Source organism: Plectropomus leopardus, chromosome 15 (genome assembly GCF_008729295.1).
Source record: "Plectropomus leopardus isolate mb chromosome 15, YSFRI_Pleo_2.0, whole genome shotgun sequence".
Taxonomy (NCBI): Eukaryota; Metazoa; Chordata; class Actinopteri; order Perciformes; family Serranidae; genus Plectropomus; species Plectropomus leopardus.
The window spans coordinates 8,467,274-8,489,598 of record NC_056477.1 but is presented as its reverse complement, the minus strand read 5'-3'; the positions used below and the strand labels follow the sequence as shown (position 1 = coordinate 8,489,598).

The following is a 22,325-nucleotide window of genomic DNA, read 5'->3' as shown; positions in this document are numbered from 1 at the left end:
GGCAGGAAATGAGCCCCCAGGCAGTGAAAAGGCTAATACACTTCCACACAGAGACCAAAACAAAACATGCGCACACACACACACACACACACACACACACACACACACACACACACACACACACACAGATGAAGTCAGAAGACAGCAAATTGATGATGGACACTGTGCAGGGCATGACACGCAAAGTTTGTGTGTTTCTTTGTAACTGAGCATCTTCACAAACATGTGTATATGGACTCTCACTATAAGCATGCAATGTGATACTTTTGTCATCTGTGACAGTATTCATGTGTCTTTTTCTCTCCTGGATTCATCCATTTTGCGTAAAGCGTGTGTGTGTTTGGGCAACGGTGTGCCAGCCTGCCAGCCTGCCTGCCACATCGCCAGCCCCCGAGCCAGCGGGAACATTTGCCTTGTGGCTCCAATTCCCAGGAATGCCTAACCTGCGCCAGCTGTTGAGAACATGTTACCTGTGCCAACAATGCGCCGGCTCTGCCCACCACATCAGCTGCCGCTCGGTCTCCATCTGGGTGCGAGATTGGATTTCTGTGCGTGTGTTTGTTTGTTTGCAGCTCACTGTATCTTTAACTCTTCACACATCTGTATTTAGGCTTGCATGAGTGCACAGCCTCTTTCATGTGTGCCAGTGTGTAGATGCATGTATGGATGTTCCTAGTGATGTCGTGTGCACGCTCTGTGTGTGTGTGTGTCAGCTCCAGTGTGTATGTGTGTCTCCATCTGTGTGTGCTGGGCCTCCCTTGCCTGCATCTGGAGCAGCATTGAAGAGGCTTTCCAACAAGGCCAATGGCGGCCAGCCTGCCAAACAGCCCAGATGTTAGTTCTGTAAGCCTCGGGCTAAATGGAGGGAGCCACACTCTCATTATTCAGGAATAGTAAATTGCGACCACTTTTTTTTTTTAACAGGAGAGAAAAGGAGAGACACCATGATAGAATTAAAGAAGGGAAGTGAGAGAGATCTGTAAGAGGTGTAATTGATGTGACTGTTACTGTAAGCCTCTTCACACAGCTCAAAGAACAATCATAATAAATAAATCAGACTAAACGCCACTTTGATGAATTACTCTTGTCGAGTTTCAAGCCTCCACAAGTTGATTTATAAACTGAAACTGGTGGCTCCCTGAAAGATAGGAGATTAATCTAAAACCTCATGACATGTTGTGATGTAATTTAGGTTCATTACAATCTACTGTAGGTCTTATTTTCTTGGATATATTTCCTATTTGTAATAATAAAAATGGTAATCGCTGAGTTCTGGGAACACAGCGACATCGCTGCGTAGAGGTCAAACTGGACAGGAAACACAAACTGTCAATCCAGATTTTCAACAAACCACCAACTACAAAAATAAACAGTAAAACTATCACTCTTCAAGTTCAGCAGTTGAGTTTAACTTTATTGCATTTATTTTGGGCATGTTCCCAAACTGGGCAATAACATAGGTGAATACAAATCATAAGTAATAGAAATAATGTCTAAAACTACAAAAATAAGATCCAAATTGTATATTAAAGGGACAGTTCCAGTCATAAAAAAATCAATATCAACTGATGTGTTCGCTATATTTAGAATATTTTTCTTACCATTAGACTGTGATCTCTGACAGGGAAATTAAGCCTTTATCTCGCTCTCTTTAAAGATAAGATTGGAGATAAGATAAGACTGTTGATTGATCCCACACTGGGAAAATTCACACATTACAGCAGCTCAAGAATCAGTAGTAAACGAAAAATGCAGAAAAAAATGAAGAAAGTGAATGGCAAAAAAGGATAAATATTACAAAAATACAGATTAGATAAAATAATATTAAATTAATACTACTACTACTGATAATAATAATAATGATAATAAATAAATAAATAAAGCCAGATCCCATTAAGAAAAACTGACACAGGAACTGCTGGTCTACCACTGCCTCAATCAGTTTTTCATTTGTATTATTGTGTGACTTTGGTGTTTAAAAGGGTTGGTTCAGATTTACCAAAGTCACACAATAATACAAACCAACTGAATGAAGCAACAGTAGACAGACAGCTCTGAGCTCGATTTAAAATAAAAAATGTCAATTAGTGTTTATGAGAACGCAAACACACATACACACACACACACACACAAACACAGGGTCACACTCAGAAACATGCAGTGATGTTATCTACCACCGACACTCAGGTAAATCTCTCATGCAGCAAATAGTGCATGTATACAACACTAAATCATCCAGACAGACATTGAAAAGAAAGACAATGGCATCACAAAATCCAGTCTGGTTGCTATGAGGTCACCCTCTCTATCATCTCTGTTTTCTAAACAACAGAAAGCAAACATCCCTCCAAAATATTCCTTTGGTAAACAGGAGAGCAGTTTTGAAAAAAAAAACACAACATGTTCATTCACCATCAAACAGTACACAATTAGCTTGATCATCTGGGCGGGTGAAGCTGCGATGTTGAGGGCAGATTTGGGTGCATGTGTGTGTGTGTGTGTGTGTGTGTGTGTGTGTGTGTGTGTGTGTGTGTGTGTGTGTGTGTACTATAGTAGCCACAGAGGTGGCATCTGCCAGGGCGCTTTAGCTCTGTTTGTGAGATCCATGTGTGCGGACTTCCACAGGGCTTAGAGAACGCCCCCCCACCCCCCATATGGTGAGCTGTCACTGGGGCGACATGGTGCAGCCCTCCCCTGTGTGGGACCTCCAGCCAGCCATCAGACTCACTGAGTAAACAACAACTGGACATGGGCTGATGATGCTGTATTTTTTGGGATAGGATTTCGGGATAGGATTTTTTTGGGATAGGACATTATCTCCTTTAAACCTGGGGCGAAATACCACAAAATAATCTATTTCTCACGTGAATTACCTCGCTCATATGTCGGTATTTATGCTTCAGTGATATCCCAAAATCTGTTTTCTGGAAAACACAAACCTTTTGTCAACAAACCTATCAAAACAGATTTGACTTCTAAATCATTTCAAAGGGGTTTAACGGTCATGATGAGATGTTACTGATTCAACTGAGCTGCTTTAAAATGGCCAAACCATGATCGGGATATAAAGTCGTTCCTTTTGAGTTTGTTAAAAAAGACATGTGACTAAGTAGCTGTGAATCCTTCGTAGCTTCTCCACGTCTAGTCTGCGCTGACAACTTCCTATCAAACACGGCATACGACACATTTGGGAAATGCAAATTGCTGAGAGAAAAACTTGAGTGAGAGACATCTCCTCCCCTGACAGATATCTTTCTCACATCTGTCTCTGTCTTCCTGCGCACAGATGTTACACTGCAGTTTGCTCTGAGAAGACGTCTCCTCCTGTGACTCCCCAAGGAGCAAGTAGCCTGGGGAAAATCACATTTACACATAAAGTGTTAATGTGTCTCTGAGAGCAAGTGTGTGTGTGTGTGTGTGTGTGTGTGTGTGTGTGTGTGTATGTGTGTGCGAAGACAAACAGAGAGGGAGACAGAGGGAGAGAGTCTTACAAAGGAAGTAAAGGAGGCGCAGACCAGAAATAGGAAGTGGCAGGATTTGAAACTGGGGGCCCTCAGGGGCCATCAGAGGCTTTGGAAGTGGGTGGATGAGTGTGTGTGTGTGTGTGTGTGTAGTGTGTGGGAGAGGGGGGGTTGTACCGCTGCTCTCTATCCTCTGGCTGTACTCAAACTGTGTGTGTTTTTGTTGCTGATCTCACCCAGTTGTTGGAAAGCCAAACACAGTCTGTGCACCCAGATGTTGACAGATGTGCTGCATACAACCTAACTTCCTCTGAAACTCACACACATAAACACATAATGACAGACAAACACAGGAGAGATAATAACACACACTTCCTTTATGCCCTCCAGAGACAATCTTTCTGGCGTGCTTGAGATATTCAACAAATACCACAATATTTCTTAAAACCAACTTCAGCCCCGCTGCGCTCTTGAGGGACTGACGTCCACTGCTGCACTGTTCCAGATGTTCTATAAATAACTTAAACACACAGAGTTTGCCTCATCCAGATGTGCGTAGTTCATAAGCAGCAGTCTCACAGAAAAACGGAGAGAGAGAGGGGGACAGACTAACAGCTGGAGCCCTCGGTAAAATGCAGCTCTCCCTAGTGGCCTGCAGTGGTTCTTGCAGCTGCAGTGAGGACGTAAGGGACTGCAGTGGTTCAGAGCGGTGGGACATTTAGTTGTCATCTGTCACAGGTCCAGCTGGTACTGATGTTTTAAGGCTTCAATTGTTATCCTGACCTGTCTTGTCTTGTCTTGTCTTGTCGTTTCCAATCCCATCTTGCTCTGTCCTACCCTGTTTTGCTGTCCTTTCCCATCCTGCTCCTTCAATCACCAATCCTCACCTAATGTAGCTTTCCCTGTGTTGTCCCATTTGTCCTATCAAATCTAAGATCTTAACTGCTCAGTGGGTTGAAATTGAAATGGTCACTATATATAAGTATCTTGGTATTACTTTTGACCAAAACTTGTCATTCAGACCACACACTGGAAACCTTGTTTCCAAGCTAAAACTTATATTAAGATCTTTTTTCAGGAATAAATCCTGTTTCTCACTTCAGGCTAGCAAACACTCTTTTACCTTTGTTGGACTACAGTAATCTTCTCTCTATGCATGCACCTAAAGAAGTTGGACACTGTGTACTATTGTGCTCTGCGTTTTATCACTGGCTGTGAATATCATGCACATCCCAGTCGCTGAGACAAAAATGTTGGCAATGTGGGTTTCAGCAAAACACAAATGCGTTACATTAGCACAAGGATACGTTGAAACTTGACATTTTAACAATGCTGAGGTTAATGTGTGGTTAGGTCTAACTTCAAAAAGTAGTTGGTTATCATAAGGAAAACATTAAGTTTTGGCTTAAAATTCTAGTTTCGGGGGCAGAAAGATGAGTGGAGAAGCCGTCAATGTTAAAATAAGCAGCAATGGTAAAGAAAACAATTGTTTTCGTTCCTAAAAAGCTGCTGGAAAAACAGTGACAAGTTGCTACAAAACAACTAATTTTGTTGTTTGTTGTCAACAGCCAAACAGACACCTTGCCAACGTATCACACCATTCCCTATCTTCTCCACCTACCAATCAGCTTATATTCTGCATCACTATGAAACCTGCCGATTTGTTATTATTTCGTACTTGTGGTTTGAAACAATGCAAATGCAGACTGGAAAAAAAAAATCAAATGGGTTCAAACTTTGGAAGAAAATAATGTATTTATATATGAGTCTTTTGGTCTTTGCAACAAGTCACTTTAAAAAATGATATGATTTCAGGCCATTTAAGCATCACTGTTGATTGTAAGACTAAAATTTGTGTCGATAGAGAAGAAAAAGGGAAGAAAGCATGGAAGAACTACAAAATAATGATTTTTATCTTCCACAGCCAACAATATATATATATAGTGAATGTAGCTTGAGAAAACATCTTATTTCTAATACATTTTGTATGTGTTCAACCATATGTCAAGGTCACAGCTCAGCGATGGCAGCCGCTCACCTCTGGAACAAAAACAGATCAAAGTTCTCCCCGTCCTCTTTCTCTCTCTCTGCCATCCTCCCACTGCTTCATTGACTCGATCACTGAGCAGAATCTACACTGATGGCACCCAGTGGACCTCCAGCATGCAGCTGGAAGAGCAGAGAGAGAGGAAGTGTGTGTGTGTTTGTGTGTGTGAGAGGCAGAAACAGAGGATTTATATGCATGTTCATGCCTGGAGATGTTTGCATCACTGAGGGGAGGATGGGGGTTTCTGGCTGCTCCCACCGCCTCATGCAGGTAACATCTGTCTCCAAACTCCGAGACCCACAAACCTAAAATTCAGTCACAGCATTTCTCACATAGTTGATAAAACGACACAAAGTGGACAAACCACCACTGACTCCTTTCAGTTTGCCCAGCCATCCCATAAAGAAATATACCCTCAGCCTACAAACTGCAGTGTCATCCTTCCCGTCACTGCTATGAGCTTATGATGCTGGGAAACGTCAGAACAAACCTGAGCAGTAAATCAGGAGCCTTTGCTTCAAGGCTCAGCTCTCAGTTTATCACCACGGTGCAAAATGACTCCTACATTACTACAGCGGCTTCCGCTAAGCAGCGGTCAATCACATAATTGCTTTTACCCTTACACGAAAATAATCCTGCTGTCATATTGGGACTTCCTAAAGCAGACGTTGCAGATTTTATATACCTGCCTCTTGATTTACTGAACATTGAACTTTCTATCATCACTGTGTTATCAGAATTTTGCAGTTATATGGTGTTATTTAAATTAGAATTACTTGCTGGATATGCTAATTTTCAACTCTTTATTTTGCAAAGGACTAATAATCTTTTGAATGACCAACTTGTTATTAGAATACTTTTTAATATATATTTAAAATTATGTTACAGAAAAAACAAGATAAATTATATAAAATAAATACATTTATATAGCACTTTTTCTAGGTCATTTTTTTCTTGTAATTTTTTTTTCTTTTTTGCTATCTTTTGGGCCAGGTCTTGTTAACTCCCTTGTTGCCTTCTCCCCTATGTTTTTGAAAGAAATCAAACCAATGTGCCCAGGTTTCAAAGGGTTAAATAGGCAGAGTGAGATGCTGTGTGAAAGAAAAGTGATGCAAAGACAGATTCATGAAAATAGATAAAATAGATGTCCAGTTTACTGTTTCTATGTAATTATCAGCAGATAACACTATACAATTTAGCAGCGTGAAATCTTTACATTTACAATCTTTATCTTTACACTTTAAAGCTAAATAATAATAATAAAAAGATCAGAGGAAAAAATGATTAAAATAGTCTTACAAAGATTAAAAGTACTCAAAGACGAGGGATGAGAGAAGATGTAAATGTGATGTGTTCAGACTGATTTATTAAATGCAGTCTACATTTTGAGTATGTATCTGGGGCAAATATTTTAAATTACAGTTATTTGGCACCCAAAAACAGTCATAAAAACAAGCATTTCACAGTTAATATGAGTTTTTTAAATCTTTGTTTAAAAAAACATTGGTCTGTTGGTATCTATCACTGCCTTTTGGCAATATACAATTCTGTATGTGCTGTGACAATTGATTTTAGATGGCAGATTATCACTTAAATTAAGAGTTTATTGCAGTATTATTGCTTCATTTGTAAAGTTAATAAAAGTCTGTTTTCACTCTTATGGCCTCAAGCCCTTCATTTAGGGCAGAGCAGCTGCACACTGCGGAGCAACCTGAGAAACCAGACTGCTCCAACCTGGAGCTGTGTGTGAGGTGGAGCTGGGCATAGAGGACAATGCAAGTGTGTGTTTAATGGGGGCATGATGGAGGGACGGGGGGGGGGGGGGGAGTGCAACCTGTCTGCACATGAGCAGAAGGTATGCACATGCACACAGGTGCATATGTGAGTATGGGAACATATGCATGTATACAAGCACATAAACAGCATAGCAGACAAACACATGTATGCACAGACAAACACACACACATGTTAACTCTAAAACTAACCATGTCAAGGTCTAACTTACGAAACAAACAGCAACCTCCGAGGCCGAAAACTGAGGTCAACACGAAAAATTGCACTTCCCCAACTGCCCACTTGAGGCTGGCTCCAAAAGCAAATCAATGCCCACAGATGCTGATGTTAAAATGCCTAACTTTACAGTAAAAAAAAAAGAAAATAATAAATGTTTGTCTCTACAGAAAATCCGTCAAAAGTCAGCTAGGGTGGGTGTGGGTGAAGGTGAATGGGTCCAACAAGCACAGGACTTAAACCAAGGAGTCTGGTGTTCAAAACTAACAAACAACAGTACGTGTTTTGGCATTTGTGCCACTCAAAGGCGAGTGTTTTTAGTGATATCTATGATTTTTTTTCCTGACCATAACCAAATGGTTTTGTTGTCTAAATCTAACCACCTGCCCCTTCTTACAATCTTCTTTGTGAGTAAAAGGCAAAAGGCAGCCTCCAGCATCTTTATAGTAACGCTGGGACTTCTAAACAAAGTGGCAAAATATGATGAGTAGGGATAAGATCACATACAGGGACAGGGATTTGTTTTTAAACTAAGCTATGATCATCGCGTTATAGGTCAAAATGAAGGGAACACTTTACAGTGTGAAGCAATCAGAGACAATTACCCTGCTATAAATGACCTCAAGGCTGCTGTTGAAGTGAAGGATAGCTGTAATGTTCAGTTTGTTGAAATAATTTCAGAGAAGTTTTAATTGAATATATTTGAAATTTGTAAATTTTTAGTTTGTGAAGTTGTATTTGATTGCACTAGGTGTTCCTTTTATTTTGTCCAACCACTGTACTTGATAGTATCATAAATATGCTAAAGTAAGAAAATTTGAGAAAGATTTTTTCATAATTTTGGGGACAATGTTACACTTTAATGATGATGTAAATGGTGATGGTTTTGGGCCATGAAGTGATGCCACCCTATCATTGACATTTAGCATGTGAACGTAAGATTTATGTTTCCTAAAATCTGAAGCAACAATAACATAAAACTGCAACTTTTCCATAGTTTATAGGTTGGAGGCTGCTTTAAATACATATAAATTTTATCTGGTCATCTGGTACTCTGCAGACTACATTTCACACCTGAGTGCAGAATAGGTGACCCAGAACAGAGCAGAGCCATGCTGGACCATACTGGCTCCCAAGCTGTCCTGCTGCACAGCACACCTTCAACACCGTGGCTGCAGCTGCTCTGTCCCGTCTCGTGTGTGCATATGTGTATGTGTGCCTGCTCTTGTGTGTACATATCCCCTGCACAGGGTCTGTCTGGCCGCAGCTGTCCCTACCTCTATGCGGGTCTCCGGGGCGAGGCTGACCTCTCTCTCCTGAAGCCACTTCAAAGAGACCAGGGATGGGCTGGAGGGGTACGGGGTGCCGGGCTGTCCAGCACGGCTGCTGCTTCCCTGGGCTTTGGGAGCTGGGGCTGGAGTTAAGGTGGGGGGGTGGAGGAGGGGTTGGGTGTGTTGCAGGAGGTGAAGGGAGTCACAAACATAGAGGGCAGGAGTGTGTGTGTGTGTGTGTGTGTGTGTGTGTGTGTGTGTGGCAGGAGGGCAGAGACAGGAGGCATGGGAATGGGGGTAGGGATGTTGTTATAGCTGAAAGCTGTAAGTTAGCTTTTTTTGTTTGTGTGTGTGTGTGTGTGTGTGTGTGTGTGTGTGTGCTGTACAACCTGGACAGACCTTCTGTGCTCTGGTGTCACCTCGGAGTGTCAGGGGTGTGTGCGTGTGTGTGTTCCACTCGGCAGCACACCATCTCACCCACAGGGAGTCAGTGGTCTCGCTTAGTGAGAGCTGATGGCGCATTGGACCCCGGGGCCAGCGTTACACAGGGGTCCTGATGGAAAAGACAGATTAACGGCTACGCACACACATACAGAAGGAATGATAGAATACCTGACAAAACTGTGCAATCAAGTTTAACAGCTCTGAACTAAATGCATTTCTAAAGTTTCACAAAATCACAAATACTTAAAGAAAGACAAAGAAAGGAAATAAAACAAAAACAAGAAAGTAAAGGACAAGAGATGAAAGAAAAGGAAATACTTTTTGGTATTTTTTCATGCTATATTTTATTTGTCTGTTTTTATATTTACACATATAAAACATTTAAAAAAGATACAATACATAATGTGCAAAGGAATGTGAAAGAGAGCTGCACCCGGACTTCAAAAGTGGCTTATTTTGACTACATTTTGTGATGATGTATGCGGCTTACTGTTCACTACTAGATGTGTTCCTGTTTTTTAGTCATGGTAGTAGCATGGCTCTCGGGATGATTATCTCAGTTTGTCAGACCGTCCATCCCCTTTGGTCCAAACTGTATCTCAACAATTATTTGATGGGTTGGTGTTAAAATTTGTCATCAGTCATGGTGTCCAGAGGATGAACTGTAATGACTTTGATGATCCCCTGACTTTTCCTGTAGTAGCACCACCAACAGGTTTCATTAGCGAGTGAAATATTATTATCTATAAAAAGATATCTGCATATGTATGTAAAGTGTGCAGGCAACGGGACAAGATTTTGGTATCAAGTGTTGTGGTTAAGGTTTGCAGTCCAAATAGTATTGACGAAACTTGTTGAACAAATTTAAAAATGTGTGCTTGGAGAAGCAGAACACATTGGCTTAAATGCAGTCTCAAAAGCCACTGGCTATCCCCTGACAACGATTTAGCTTTATGTTATCTTTTTTAATTTTTTAAATAGAGTTTAGGCACAATGAACAACACAGAAGAAGACGTTTTGGCCAGGTCATCACCCTGAAATATTGGCCTCACCCCAAGAGGCTTATAGTCATCAAATGAAATGGTTTCCGAGATTGGTGAAATATCTATGGGTTGAATTGCCACCAAATTTTGCACAGACATTTCACATTTACAGTTTTCACTTGAATATCTAAAACAATATTGAATGGATTGCCACAGAAATGTGGTATATTCAGGATGAATCCCGAATCTTAGCTCTTTATCTAGCATCATCATCAGGTCAAATTTTCACTTGACAACTGAAAAATGATGCTATTTAGATCATTTCTTCCTCTCTCTCTTTCTCTCCCATATACATGCATATCATGTATATACACGTATGGAAACCTAGCATGCCTGAAGTTCACAAACATACACCATGTGGTGCACTTGTGTGTACGATCACGCTCTGATGAGCAAAACATACCTAGAGGATCCCACCTTAAAATGTTGTTCCTCTACAGCTGATCTGACTGACTGGACAGACTCACTCTTCCACTGCAAAGATTGTGCATAATGATGCCTCGAGGGAGCCCAGAAAATAGACTAGTGCACTTATTATAAGATCACTGTTTATCCAAGTTCCTTTGAAATGGAGGTCATGTGGAGTAACATATCAGGGCCAATACACTGAAATAAACTCAATGAACTCAAGTACTTTTATAGTACTTCATAGAGCACACATCCTATAAGAAATATGTATCTTTATGCATCATTGACTCATATTTGCTTTTCATTTTATCTATTGATTTAAACCTTTACTGTCATGTCATATTATTCCATCATTACAGTCCATGCAGAGGAACGCAATCTCTCTACATTGCTCTTAATTTCTTTGTTTTACTGTCCTTAAAAAAAAGAGAGAGAAAAAACTTTCTCACTCATTTTCATTTACTTTTTTCAAGCAGTTTTAAACCATTTCCTGACAGAACATCATTAATATCAAATATTTAAACATGCATTATCAGAGTTACAGTATCAGTACAATATTTTGTGAAAATGTTGTACAGACATAAATGGTGCTCAGAGGATCAATCCTGTTGATTTTGACTTTTCCGCGAAATATCTAAACATCTACTTTGGGCCTGTGGGCCTAATCTGTCCTGCAATATTCTATCCTATTTATTCATTTATTTTGTACTTTGAACGTAAATAAGGTGCTATAAATACCTTTTTTTTAAGTGACAGGGGAGGATCCATTGTCTGGTTTAAGCCTCGAATGTCCTAAAATCCTTGAAACACCCCTGGGTACACCTCACCTTTGTGATCTTGCTGCAGCTGGATAAGGATTGGTTCATTTGAGCTGATAAATATAAATCAATATTTGTTCATTAACTGTTTCCTGGCCTCCGGTCATTTTGCAAAAGTGGCCCTCGGGCAGGACAAGTTGAGTTTTGCTGCTTGCTGATATTTGTGGTTTTGAGTGAAGTATTTTAACGAATGGATTGCTATTTAAATTTGGTGCAAACATTTACCCCCCTCAGAGAGAATTTCGATCAATTAAATATAACTCCATCATCAGACTTATACTGCAATTCTAAAATAAGTACATGTAAATTTTGAATATTTTATTTCCACTGGCCTATGTTTTTTGTTTAATCTACAAATGCTTGTATGCTTACATGCTTTTACTTCTAGATTTGTGCTGGAAACTTGATCTGTCCAGGTCCTGTCCACTCCCTGTCCAATGCCAACCACTGTTGCACATGTGTAGGACAAATTGTGTTTCCAGTGTGGAATGGGCAGAGACAATGGTAACTAAGAAAAACTTTGTACCTGCTAAACATCAGCATCCATATTTAGCTCAAAGCACCACTGTGCAGGTGTTGCTAGCATGACTGCAGACTCTGCAGCATCTCCTCATGCATTCAGACAAATCATGTTTATATATATGCTGGCAATTTTTCCTGTCATGTTTTGTAACAATGCAATATAACATTTCACATGTGAGCCAAATTTGAAGTCTGACTCTAAATTGTTTGCATGTGCATGTGCATGTGCATGTGCGTGTGCGTGTGTGTGTGTGTGTGTGTGTGTCACAGGGACACGTCTGGCCACAGCAATGGCAACAGAAGGGCTCCCCTGTGCTGCCTTTTTCCTTTTCAAGCTGTCTCTTTACCCCCACCTCCGTTACCCCCACCTCCACTGCCTCCCCTGCCCACACACGCACATGCACACACACACATACACCTTCCCTGGCTGCTGGTCTCTGCCCAACACTCCCCCCTCTGCACACAGGGGCTGTGAGCAAAAGGCCAGCTGATGGCAATATGTGTACGTGTGTTAAGAGAGGCCAGAACAGTACACACATATCTGACATGCGAGGTCCACCTGTGTCTGCACTCCATGCCCCGCCACGGCCCCACCTACACACTCTGTCACTGCTGCCCAGCGCCGTACTCCTCACCATCTGGGGAGACAGAAGAGGAAAAAGAAGAGGAAGCAGATGAGAGAGGGCGCCGTTGCCAGAATGTCAACAAATTTCAAATTTAGGCCTACACCAATAAGTCATTTTAAAATTTCGGCAGCGCAGTTGCCAGAAGACAATGCTGGCATTTTATGTTTATACAAACCACAGATACTACATTTGTACTTTTTATATGTATCACATCAACAAAAAAAATCCCACCAAAACTGGCTGTTTTTTTAGTGAGCCACCACTGTGTTTTCTGTGGCTTTTTAGCCACTAAATGTGGGTGTTTTTTGGCAACACATCCCTATTTTCCACAGGGAATGGTGCCACAAGAAGTGGTTGTTTTTTGTTTTTTTTTTACCATGAAATAAACGGCATCTGCAGCTGTGGTTGTGTCACTGATACCAGATTTTTTAAGCCCAAACATGATCTTTTTGTAACTAAGAGCAAGTCATTTTGGTGCCTAAACCGAACCCCATGTAAAACACAGTGTTGTTGAAATTGAAAGAACCATTGAAACTAGAACTTGCTGCTCAGGTGATGTAGTATGCGCTCTAACCACTCAGCTATTGGGTCACCCAGTAGTCTACTATTAATGTGAAATGAGAGAGAGAGAACATAATTAATCAGAGGGGAAAAAATGAGAATACACTCTCATGTTTCAAAGCTTTGAATGACAAAGGATGCCAAACCTCACATCACCCTTTAAGTACTATAACAGGGCAGCTGACACCACTGACTTGAAACAACCTGCACAGGAATTCAAAAAATGCATTGTATCAACAATCTGAGCCTTAAATGTCCACTGAACATTTTGGTTTCTACACTGGATGGATCAGCTGTTCAGTAAAGATTTCAGTCACATGCTATGCAGCTGTCTGTCCTTCCGGCTGTAAACAGCATTTAAGATACTGCAATGTCCTAATGTTAAGAAGCTGTGAGGATTGCTGACCCTGTCTGCCCGAAACCCACCATGTTTCTGTAGACAATACACCATACAGAAAAAGACTAAAGAAGAAGACAAGAAACTAAAGAAAACGACAAACTAAAAAACAAAATATACAAAAATATACAATAATTGTATGCACCATAATGTCCTGACTTATCACTTGTAGCTCTTGTATTGTTGCTTATCACACTTACTGCTGGTCACGCAGTGCAATTTCTTAATTTCTTCACGTAAAGATAAAATTGGCAGCTGCATCACATCCAATTACTTAATTCAAAAATGACTCCATTGATAGATATATTACATATATATTGAATGTGTGGTATCTTCAGCCACCGATCAGACTACGTGATCCATTTACAGTAGATACATGTTGTCTTTTGAAGGGAAACTACCAGTTTTACAACTGGAGGCCAGTCAACAGGAAGTTATACTGCATCCCTGATATTTCACTGGAAGTTATCTCAGATTTTCCGTTGAACACATTGGGGGTTTGGAGTTTTAAAAAGATGTACAATAGTTGAAGTCTCCCTTTGATTGGCACTTTTCTTCATTTGGGATGAATCAGAGTGATACTAAGTGGAGAGTTTTTTTTTTCTTACCTCAGAGGGTAATCAGTATGAATATGAATTTTCATTATTTTCATGACATCATAGGCCTTTTCCCCATTCCCAGTCAATGTTTGGACATTGTATGGGAAATCACAGGTGTAAATAACAAAAATAACACTTCCATTTATCTTCTTTGGTTTCAGCAGCCTGACACTGTGCATACTGACTCACTGTCACACTATTCAAAGCCATCGTCAAAGTCATTAGTAGCACCTGTAGCCTACATGATCAAAATAGTTAACAAGTAAAAGTTGACAGGGAATTATCTGAAAATTAACTGGGGTGGATTATTATGTTTTATAAAAAAAAAAACTAGGAAAAATGTCCAGGAAACTCTATTTATAATTAATATATTTATATATATTTAAAATTACGTTACAGACAAAAGGAAAACAAATATTTTTAGCTCTGTCTGTAGGTCATTTTCTTTTCTTTTTTTCCTTTTTTTTCTTTTCTTTATTTATTTTGACTCATTTCTTTTGATTTTGGGTCTATTTATTTGTAAGTTACTCACCCTCTTCCAATATTTTTGAAAGAAATCAAGCCAATTAGCTCAGCTTTCAAAGGGTTAACTTGGACCATCAGAGCCAGTACAGGCCTCATCCTCTTTGGCAGCCTTAATGCCGGCCTATTCTCGCGATGTTTGGATGATTAGCCGGCAGACACACACGGGATGTGGGAAAGGGATGATGAGAGAGGAGAACCACGAGCCGAGCTGAAACCGTCAAAACCGAAAACGGGAGCTCGAGGCGAGACGGTAAGGCGTGTGTGTGTGCGTGGAGAGTTTGTGTTTTTTGTTTGTGTGTGTGCGTGTGCGCGCGCGCTTGTGCATGAGAGAAACAGGGGGTTGCCGTTGCTCCGGGTGACGTCACGAGTTTTCCTGAAAGTCAAAACAACCGTTGGCTGCGGTTAACAGTTGCTTTTCCGTCGCCTTCCTGGAAATCCGTTTTTATGTATCACTTCTTTATTTCTTCCCCCGGCTCGTTACGGTTGACAGCGACGGTTGACCAACGCTAGCACTTTGGCGGCTTTAGCCTAGCTTGCACTTACTCGGAAGGGAGGAAAAAAAGGAAACACCCGAGCGGTTTATGAACAGCAGGTGCTCGGGAATACCACAACACCTGCAGCGACAGGTAATACTGTTATCCAGCCGCAATGTTGTGACTGTGAACATCACATAAACCTGAGTAAAAGACTAGTTTTAATGTGTGCTAATGTCGTGATAGCTAGCTAGGTGGTGGGGGCGTTACCGGGGTCGATGGTGGGTTACTTGGGAATGATGCTTAGCGCTAATGTGATTGCTAGGTTGAGTAGTTGCACAGTCTGCTTTCCTGTCGCGAAAAAAATAATTTGTGTTGAATGAAAAGATTGTGTTTTTAAAAGTGTTTATTATCCATGCCGTTTTTTGCCATGCTGCATGCAACATGCGTCAGTCAGACAGGCATCCAGCCCCGTGACGTACATGATGCAGTAACTGTGAGTCCTACTCATTCATGGTCTGGGTCACCCTGTTATGCAGCAATATTTCTGTGCTCATGAATTACTGTCTCATATCATATAACCTAAATGTATAGCACTTTAAAAGCACAAAAAATAGGCAATTCTAAGACAGAATATAAGCAAATAGCCAACAGACACAGTATGTACAACTAGGTATACAAAATAGCAGGCAAAGATGTAAGCATTGCCAAACTAGGCTGTTATAGACAACATGACATAAGCATTAGCAGATAGGGCAATGTAATCAATACTTATTTTGTAGGCCCCATTCAACACTCTCTGCATGTATGTATATATATATAGTTTTCTAGGGCTGCAGCTAAAGATTGTTTTCATTGTTGATTAGCTTAATCTGTAGATATCATTTTCCAATTAATCAAGTACTTGTTTGATCTATAAAATATCAGAAAATTGTTAAAAATGTGTATCAGCGTTTCCCAACACCCAAGATAATGTCCTCAAGTTACTTGTTTAGTCCACAACTAGAAGCTATTTGGTTTACTGTCATAGAGGCATAAAGAAATCAGAATATATCTCTTTTAAGAAGATGTAATCTCAGAAAATGTTTTACTTTTTTTTCTTAAATCAAGAAATTACTCAAACTGATTAATCATTTATCAACATAGTTGGTTAGTTGACAGCTAGTTTGTTTTTTTGATTAATTCTTCCATTCTTATCAATTACTATGTGCCCCTGAAGTAATTTTCCATCCTTCTTCCTTTTAATAAAATAAAAAGACTACACTACCACTGAGTCCATTGTCAGGAAGTAACATATTTGTTTGGATGGGATTTCAAAGGAGTAAAGTAGGGTGGGAATAAACTTTCCAAAGTTGTTAATGTGTTTGTCACGCAAGTTTCAACCTCTAAGGCGAAATTATGAAGAAAGTTGGTCCAATAAGAAAAAAAGGGGGTTTATGTTTAGCTAGCTAAATCTGAATCACTGACAGAGCTAAGGCTAAATTAGTAATCCCAGTAATTCAGTAATATCCCCCCTGTTTGGACAATAGACCAATATGAACCAGTTCACCCATAAAGATTATTTTTTGAGTGCCTGATACTGGCCAATTTTTCAGTTAAATTGTTACTATTATTGTATAATACAAAAAAACTAAACTAAACAAAAACACACAGTGTTTTTTCCCCAAAAGTTTTGTGGCTAAAATGTTACTGTATAACAGAAATTACCTGTCCACTCAGTGACTGTATTTCAGCCTGATGAACTATGATTTACATGTTCACATTCATCTTAGTGACACTAATGTTTGAAGCAACTGTATATCATGTTGATTTTTATGGCTGTGACGGAGAGAGGCAGAAAAAAAGGCTGTTTGATTTGTGATTTGCACAAATGGTCATGTGTGATTAATAGGGTTTGTCACCCTCATGGCAGAGAGTGATGTGTTTGATGGTAATGGCAATGATAGTGATGGAGACAGTGTTTATGATGCTGCTGCTGTTGCATAAATGCCAGACTCAAGAAAAAGCTTTAACCCATGATTACGATTGTTCCAGCACAGTAGCCTGCTTTGTTGGTACATGAGTGACTGAAATATGTCCATTATTGAGTATTTAAAACAGTTGCCATTTATTGTTTGGCTGGTTTCGTAATCTTGGTTATTTGTTCTGTGATCATATAAATCCCTAACATTTTCAAAATTGAAAAAAAACAAACAAACAACAAAACAGTAAGGTCTCAAAGAAAAGTATTGCAGCAGAGTGAAACATTTGACCTGCCAAAGTCTGGCTTTCATTTTAGAAAGAAGATTGTGGGCTCACTGCTGATGATGTCAGCCAGGGGTTGTATGAGGCCACAGTTTCGGGTGAGGAGGGGTGAGATGAGGTGTGGTGAGGTCTGCTGTCCTGACAGGAAGTTGGTAGGAACACAAACATATCTGCGGATATTATGCTGTAGTGTCATCCTCTCCGTTCATGATTTGAATGCAAGAGCAATACTAATAATGTTGCATGTTTTAGCACATTGTAGTGTGTTCAAAGAGATTCTAGAGATTCTCTACCTCCGAGTTTTCAGTCTATGAATACTTATTCTGCTTTATGTCAAAGTTAATAGACAGCAGTGCAGTTTTAGGTAATGTTTTGAAAGCAGTTATTGGTACGTTAATAGTTGGTTTAGTCAAGAGTTTGTGAGCACAGGAGAAATCCATCAAAATATTTATTCCCCTTTCCTTAGAGTTTTTGGTCTGAAAGAGGGGTGTCAAACATATGGCTCGTGGGCCACAACTGGCCCTCCAAAGGATCCCATCTCACCCACTAGACCAAGAGGTGCAGGTTTCAGAAGCAAGTTAAAGAGTGAGTAGCTTGTTTCATTTAACATTCAGCTTTAAAAGCTTTTCATCCAGAATACAGTTCTCTGATATTGTTGTGGTCATATTTAAAGATATTGAACACTGCCCAAAATATTGCAGCAGCTTTAGGTTGAACAAACTTTGCCTTATATGATTAGTGTTAAGCCACCTAAAAAAATCAATATCAGTTTATATATTTAGAATATTTACCGCTTTGCCTTGCTGTAAGACAGCCCTCTCCGACTTGGATTTGAAGCTGTTATATCAAAAACACCAGACTCCATTGACAAAAATAGTCATTTAACTCCACCAAACAGTGGAGTTGCAGGTCTATTGCTGTCTTGATCAGCTATTTTGCAGGACAAACAGAGCTAATATTCAAAAATAGTTTACACTTCAACAGATATTGATTTTTTTTAAGTGGCTAAAATATGTTTTGCTACAGTCCCATCCACTGCAGTATGTTGTTTAGCTTCCGTGCTCGTAGATTTAGTTTATCAGAGACGTTTGCAAAGCAACATAGTTTATGAAATAAGCACAACAGAAAAATCAAAAATAGGTTGGACCATGTGTAACCATATCTTTATATGTACAGTTAATACTGATAATGGCAACAGAAATAAACAAGTTGGCTGAATTTACATATCTCTGCAATACAAAACAGAAGCCAGTTTTAATAGTGACTTTTGTTAGCGCCACGTCATAGTGATTAGATCCATACTGATTTAACCCTGTTGCTAAAAAATGGAACTGAAGGAAAATTTAAAAAACTCCTTCAACTGCATCAGCTACTGCTGTGGCACAGCCGGTGTTATTGAAGTGTGTCACCCTGTTGAATAGTATACCGGCAAAGTCTTCATCATCATCCACTCAAAGCAGCAGTGGTAAGCACACCCAAACTTTGTAGCAAGTCCTGCAGTTAAAAGTAGTAATCCAATGTTGAAATCTGAGTTGAAATCAGCAGGATAAGAGCTAGTTAGCCAAATAAACAAGGTTTCTTAAGGTTTTATTGTGATGTGCTCAAGGTTGGCTCAGTAAAATGACTGAAAGGTGAAGGTAAATAAAACGTCATCATGATGTGTTTAAATGTAGCATCAAAAAAAAAAAAAAATTCTCCCATGCTAACACTTTCTTTGCACTTTTTTTATTAATTAGTTTTATCAGAGATCATTAAAATAAAATGTTGATACAGATAATTGGCAAAATGCCAAATATTGGCCCCAATAATCACCCAGGCTGATAATCTGTCAACCCATAATATGTAGAAAAGTATTGATAGTCATATCAATAAAGACTCAGATGGTTAAGAAATCCCAATAATAGTATCAATATCAATATCATTAGAAATGAATGATCCCCATCCTTAGTCATGCCTGGTATGTGTCAGAGATGTGTTTTGATTGTGTTAGTTGCCTTGCAGTGCTGCTTGATAAATGTTCGTTATTGGTTGGTTAGCTGACTGTCTGATCCCTGCCCCCTGTTCCTGTCTCTATTTACTTTGGGTTCTCACTGTCTCTCTTTCCTTGTTGTTGTTTTTTTTGTTCTTGTCGTTGCCTGTGGAATGAAATATCATGAAATAAATGTCGTCTGGCGGGTGCTTCCCCTGGCATGGTTGGTTCATCATGGCAGTGCATATCTCCATAGCAACAGCTGCACTGGTGACAAGGGGTTGCCACTGTCTGGACTATCTGTTCCTCCGCTCTCCTCTTGTTTCCTCTCCTCTCCTCTTGTTTCCTCTCCTCTTGTTTCCTCTCGTCTCCTCTCCTCTCGCCATGCTGGTCCAGATTAAGGTTAGCGCTAACTGAAGCTTCATTGAATTACACTGTAGTCTTAAAGCTTAATCCAGAACTGTACAGTGGCTATAAAAAGGATTTGATCCCCTTGAATGTGCTGGGTTGGGTATCATTTAAATTTTCTTTTAAATCAGAGAATAAAGTTACGGTTTCAGAAGAGCAACAATATTTTTTTCCCCACCGCATACAAGTGCTGTGTTTCTACAATACTGTTGCAACTTTATTGTCTAAAACAGGTATATTTTTTATATAGACTATATTTTGATTCAGGAACTCTAATGGCTAATGCCTCACATGGAATCAGGCATACAGTAGACAACACATGGACAATTCCTTCTGGACGACTAGGGAAAAACAAACAAACAGTCAGAGGAAATGAAAGGATGAAAATAAAACATGCATGACAATATTTTGCGATGGTGATGCCAAATAGTTTACAAAGAATTGAATAAAATATATTACATTATTTATTCATTATTTAATTTTATTATATCTTGTAGTTAATAATGTGAGGTTGACTATGTTTTATTCTTGCATGAAGGAATAACATCTGGTAGTAAATTCATTGCAGAGGACTTCAAAAAGTTAAGTTAAGTTAACTTTTAATGGCAGTACTGGTCACTGTTACCCTTGCCTGTACTCTTTGCGAGCCTAACGTATTTTTATCGTCCTGCTCTCGTCCACTAAAATTACATCCATTTTGCTGTCTGCCATCTCCCGGATTACATGTGAATGCAGCACAATACCAAGAGTCTGATCTGACATTTGCTGGCAGATTTTGATAGTTTTTGATTCTAAGTTGACATTTCAGACATATTTTGGTCATTGCCAAAGACAATTTCAGGAGTGATACAATGCTTATGATTACATACATGGTAATTCAATGTCGTAAATTAAGATAAAGCTTTTTAGGTAGTCGTAAATTTGCATAAAACAATTATTTTCATTATAGATATGTTTATTTATTACATGATTGATTGTTCAGTCAAAAAATGTTGTTGACAACTGCCCATGACCTTTTTCGTAGAGCCCAAGATGTCCACATATATTCAATTTCCAATCATATAAAACTTAAAAACAGCATATCCTCACTTTATGAGAAACAGGAAACAATTAATGTTCAAGCTATTTTTTAAATACTTTTTAAATTCCACTACTTTTTTGATTTAAGACTGATGCAATTAATCATTTAGTCTCGCCATCAGTCATTGCAGCCAGCAAAGTAATGACACCTAAGGTGCTGTGTGTTTCATTTGCTGTTAATTCTAGTATAGTCATAGTCCTCAAAGGTAAAATCATATTGTTGTCAGTGACAATTTGTTGGCAGTTGGGGTCCTTATCAATGAGGTGGATCTTGATCAGCATCTCTTCAATTTGGGCACCAGAGCTGGGGAGGGGAGGAAATCCATCCTCCAACTTCTTATTAATCCTGAGTAATATGGATATACAACTTGGCAACTATGGATATAAAAAGAAAAATTAGTAATTTCAATTGAGGAAACTAAAGGGGTAACCAAGTGAAAGCACTGTAGCAGCCCTTGTGCCCAAGATGTGTTGCACTAGTCTGCATTTATTCGTCTGATTTCAGATTGGTCCCTATACTGCTGCCTCAACATAAAAAAAAGCTCTGTGTCACCTCCTAGGGTGTGTGCGCCTCTTCCAGCTTTCGTTATGACGCTGCAGTCCCTCAAAGTGTCGGCAGCAGCGCAGACACTATCTGATCTGAATACTGATTTCCAGCTCGATGGGTATACGACGGCTAGCCTAGCCGCCGTAGTGCTGTTCTCCATTCAAGCCGAGCAGCGTAGTGTTGTTGCGCGTTGTGTAATACAGTGAGTGTAGTAGGGTGCATTTGAGGTGAACACGGCAGCTATGCAGAGAGTGGAGAGAGAGGGGAGGAGGGAGAGCGGGAGTGAGACGCCAGAGAGGTGCAGAGATTTGGGCAGAGAGAAAGAGAGTGTGAGAGCATCCCTTACTGCCGTTGTTGCTATTTATAGCCAAGCTGTACTCCACAGTCCTGAGATGCTCTCCCACCTCCCACATATAGACAGACAAACCAGCCTACACACACACGCATGCACACACATGCACACACACACACACACACACACACACACAAAATAATTTGACATCGTGAAATACAGCGAGCACAGAAAGGTAGATTTGCACACAGCACAACCTGCACACAAAAAGATCTATGAATGAATGAGAGGTAGAGCTGAGGGATATTTGTTTGGCAATCAAGGTCGGTTATTGCTTCATCAAGAGCTCTGCAATAATTCATCCTGTTTATCAGAGAGAGTGTTAGCGATAGAAAGAGGAACTGGGTGTATTATTGGGTGGGGGGAGAGTGGAGGGAGCATTGGTCCTCACAATAACTAGTTTGTCTTGTCAGATTGTATGAAAGGGCTGTGGAGGGAAAGAGAGGGAGCAGCAGAGGAGGAGAAAAATAAATCCATGCTGTCTTTTTTCTTTATTTTTTTTGTCCTTTCACTTCCTTCC

General features: G+C 39.9%; 1 protein-coding gene across 5 annotated transcripts in view; it reads left to right on the top strand.

The window, feature by feature from the left end:
- The first annotated feature begins 14,907 nt into the window (after positions 1 to 14,907).
- akt3a (v-akt murine thymoma viral oncogene homolog 3a) overlaps positions 14,908 to 22,325 on the top strand; it is a 73,061-nt gene continuing 65,643 nt past the window's right edge. For 3 of the 5 annotated variants that reach the window (XM_042502237.1, XM_042502241.1, XM_042502242.1), the window contains exon 1: positions 14,908 to 14,982. The gene's annotated coding sequence lies outside the window, so the exon portion shown is untranslated. Of the gene's footprint in view, positions 14,983 to 15,138; positions 15,359 to 17,958; positions 18,035 to 22,325 lie in introns of those variants that run through there. The other 2 variants (XM_042502239.1, XM_042502240.1) reach the window with 2 other exon arrangements.